A 4,277-nucleotide genomic window follows, 5' to 3' on the forward strand; every position below is an offset into this window, starting at 1 on the left:
AAACAATAAAGAAAGAGAGAGAAGGAAAAAAAAGAAAAGAAAAAAAAAAAAAGAAAAAAAAAAAAAAAAAAAAAAAAAAGGGGTAAAGGAAAAAAAAAAAAAAGAAAAAAATAAAGGGGAAAGGGGGAGAAAAAAGGAAAAAGCAAAGAAAAAAAAAAAAAAAAGAAAAAAACAGGAAAAAAAAAAAAAAAAAATAAAAAAAAATAAAAAAAAAGAAAAAGAAAAACAAAAAAATAAAACAAACTATAAAAAAAGAAAAAACGAAAAAAAAAAGAAATAAAAAAAAATAAAAAAAAAAAAAAGTGTTTGCGGTGTGTTGGTGGTGTGGGTGTGTGTATAGATAAGGTAAAAGTGAAAGGAGTGGAGGGACAGGGCAGCGGTTTATAAAAGGTGAAGAGATGGAGGGACAGGGCAGCGGTTTAATAAGGTAAGGGGTGGAGGGACAGGGCAGCGTTTATAAACGTAAGGACATGGAGGGACAGGGCAGCGTTTATAAAGGTAAGGAGATGGAGGGACAGGGCAGCGTTTATAAAGGTAAGGAGATGTAGGGACAGGGCAGCGTTTATAAAGGTAAGGAGATGGAGGGACAGGGCAGCGTTTATAAAGGTAAGGAGGTGGAGGGACAGGGCAGCGTTTATACAGGTAAGGAGATGGAGGGACAGGGCAGCGTTTATAAAGGTAAGGAGATGAAGGGACAGGGCAGCGTTTATAAAGGTAAGGAGATGGAGGGACAGGGCAGCGTTTATAAAGGTAAGGACCCTTACACCACATCACTCTTCATGGAAAAGGACAGGAGTTTATGAGAGACAGAATAGTCCTGAGGGGTAATTTAGGAAGCAGGATGAGATGTTTCTACAACTTGATTAGAGTCCACCTGTGGTAAATTCAATTGATTGGACATGATTTGGAAAGGCACTCACCTGTGTAAGGTCCCACAGTTGACAGTGCATGTCAGAGCAAAAACCAAGCCAATGAGGTCGAAGGAATTGTCCGTAGAGACAGGATTGTGTCGAGGCACAGATCTGGGGAAGTGTACCAAACAATTTCTGCAGCATTGAAGGTCCCCAAGAACACTGTGGCCTCCATCATTCTGAAATGGACGAAGTTTGGAACCACCAAGACTCTTCCTAGAGCTGGCCTACCTGGCCAAACTGAGCAATTGTGGGAGAAGGGCCTTGGTCAGGGAGGTGACCAAGAACCCGATGGTCACTCTGACAGAGCTCTAGAGTTCCTCTGTGTAGATGGGAGAACCTTCCAGAAGGACAACCAGCTCTGTAGCACTCAACCAATCAGGCCTTTATTGTTGAGTGCCCAGACGGAAGCCACTACTCAGTTAAAGGCACATGACAGCCCGCTTGGAGTTTGCCAAAAGGCACCTAAAGACTCTCAGACCATGAGAAACAAGATTTTCTGGTCTGATGAAACCAAGATTTAACTCTTTGGCCTGAAAGCCAAGCATCACATCTTGAGGAAATCTGGCACCATCCCTGTGGGGAAGCATGGTGGTGGCAGCATCATGCTGTGGGTATGTTTTTCAGCGGCAGGGACTGGGAGACTAGTCAGGATCAAGGGAAAGAGGAAAAGAGCAAGGTACAGAGAGATCCTTAATGAAAACCTGCTCAGGACCTCAGACTGGGGCGAAGGTTCACCTTCCAACAGGACAATGACCCTAAGCACACAGCCAAGACAACGCAGGAGTGGCTTCGGGACAAGTGTCTGAATGTCCTTGAGTGGCCCAGCCAGAGCCCGGACTTGAACCCGATCGAACATCTCTGGAGAGACCTGAAAATAGCTGTGCAGCAACGCTCCCCCATCCAACCTGACAGAGCTTGAGAGGATCTGCAGAGAAGAATGGGAGAAACTCCCCAAATACAGGTGTGCCAAGCTTGTAGCATCATACCCAAGAAGCCTCAAGGCTGTAATCGCAGCCAAAGGTGCTTCAACAAAGTACTGAGTAAAGGCTGTAACCTACCAAAATGTGTAAAAGGTTAAGGGGTCTGAATACTTTCCGAAGGCACTGTAAACAGTACCAGTCAAAAGTTTGGACGCAGCTACTTATTGAAGGGTTTTTCTTTATTTTGACTATTTTCTACATTGTAGAATAATAGTGAAGACATCAAAACTATGAAATGACACATATGGAATCATGTAGTAACCAAAAAAGTGTTAAAAAATCAAAATATATTTGAGATTCTTCAAATAGCCACCCTTTGCCTTGATGACAGCTTTGCACACTCTTGGCATTTTCTCAACCAGCTTCACCTGGAATGCTTTCCAACTCTTAAAGGAGTTCACACATATGCTGAGCACTTGTTGGCTGCTTTTCCTTTACTCTGCGGTCCAACTCATCCCAAACCATCTCAATTGGGTTGAGGTCGGGTGATTGTGGAGGCCAGGTCATCTGATGCAGCACTTCATCACTCTCCTTCTTGGTCAAATAGCCCTTACACAGCCTGGAGGTGTGTTGTGTCATTGTCCTGTTGAAAAACAATTTGGACTCATCAGACCAAAGGGCAGATTTCCACCGGTCTAATGTCCATTGCTAGTGTTTCTTGGCCCAAGCAAGTCTCTGGTGTCCTTTAGTAGTGGTTTCTTTGCAGAAATTCCACCATGAAGGCCTGATTCACACAGTCTCCTCTGAACAGTTGATGTTGAAGTGTCTGTTACTTGAAATTTGTAGCATTTATTTGGGCTGCAATTTCTGAGGTGCAGTTAATCGCTGGTTCCTGAGGCTGGTAACTCTAATGAACGTATCTTCTGCAGCAGAGGTAACTAGGTCTTCCATTCCTGTGGCGGTCCTCAGTTTCATCGTAGCGCTTGATGGTTTTTGCAACTGCATTTGAAAAAACGTTCAAAGTTCTTGAAATTTTCCATATTGACTGACCTTCATGTCCTAAAGTAATGATGGACTGTCATTTCTTTTTGCTTATTTGAGCTGTTTTTGCCATAATATGGACTTGGTATTTTACCAAATAGGGCTATCGTCTACCAACCCTACCTTGTCACAACACAACTGATTGGCTCAAACGCATTAAGAAGGAAAGAAATTCCACAAATTAACTTTTAACAAGGAACACCTGCTAATTGAAATGCTTTCCAGGTGACTACCTTATAAAGCTGGTTGAGAGAATGCCAAGAGTGTGCATAACTGTCAAGGCAAAGGGTGGCTACATTGAAGAATCTCAAATATAATAATGTTTTTGGTTACTACATGATTCCATATGTGTGATTTCATAGTTTTGATGTCTTCACTATTATTCTACAATGTAAAACATAAAGAGAAACCTATGAATGAGTAGGTGTGTCCAAACTTTTGACTGGTACTGTGAATCTACTTTTCGGGGTGGTAAACTTTTGCAGTGTAAACTTAAACAACTTACGGTAAGTTAAACGACTGAAACCAGACATAAAGTATGTAGAAAAGATAATGGAGCAAAATACATGTATTTATTATTATCGTGTATTTATTATTAATGAATTATCATATTTTACTATCACCAAAATAATAACTAGACAGGGTGAATCTAAAATTCCCCAAATGTCACGACCTCCATTGATTTTGTTTATTTTTGATTCACTCAGCCCCATTTGCAAAATGTGTATAATTGCAGGAAATGAGCTCCCCATGACAATGCTAGGGAAAACATTGTCATAGACCAGTGATGGGCTACTTTGATGGGGGTGGGGGCCACAAAAAAAACCTGAATTCATTATGAGGGGTCGCAGTGGCTCGTGGGTCTGCGTACCCACATCCATGTTGCCATGGGGTGGAGGCAAATGTTACCCTTTTTAAAGTAAGATTGCTGCAATGCTATACATGTTGCCATGGGGGGGAGGCAACTGTTTGCAGTTTTTAACATGATAACTGATGATCATTGGTTCCCACCCTGGTTGGTAATTGGACCATGATTACTACAAGTTTAGATAGCTGGCCGCTAGACTAAATTACCATTATAAAACAATATAGCTGACGTGGGCTAATTGAGCGTCTGCCGATGCACAACCACATGTTGAAAATGCACCTTGTGATTTTCTATTAGTCTAACTCTCAACAGTAAATCGATATTAAATTATTATTAATAATAATTGGTCTGCAGGCCACCAGCTGACGATCCCTGTCATAGACTGATGTGTGCTCTGTGGTTGATTAGCAGAGCCTGGTGATGTGTGCTCTGTGGTTGTTTAGCAGAGCCTGGTGATGTGTACTCTGTGGTTGATTAGCAGAGCCTGGTGATGTGTACTCTGTGGTTGATTAGCAGAGCCTGGTGATGTGTACT

At 41.9% G+C, this 4,277-nt stretch overlaps 1 long non-coding RNA gene across 1 annotated transcript in view; it reads left to right on the forward strand.

Annotated features, from left to right (window-relative positions):
• The first annotated feature begins 439 nt into the window (after positions 1-439).
• The window catches only part of LOC112074594 (uncharacterized), an 11,072-nt gene continuing 7,234 nt past the window's right edge, over positions 440-4,277 (forward strand). Inside the window, exon 1 of the long non-coding RNA XR_011477040.1 lies at positions 440-750. This is a non-coding gene — a long non-coding RNA (uncharacterized lncRNA). The remainder of the gene's footprint in view (positions 751-4,277) is intronic.

Source organism: Salvelinus sp. IW2-2015, unplaced genomic scaffold, assembly GCF_002910315.2.
Source record: "Salvelinus sp. IW2-2015 unplaced genomic scaffold, ASM291031v2 Un_scaffold2702, whole genome shotgun sequence".
Taxonomy (NCBI): Eukaryota; Metazoa; Chordata; class Actinopteri; order Salmoniformes; family Salmonidae; genus Salvelinus; species Salvelinus sp. IW2-2015.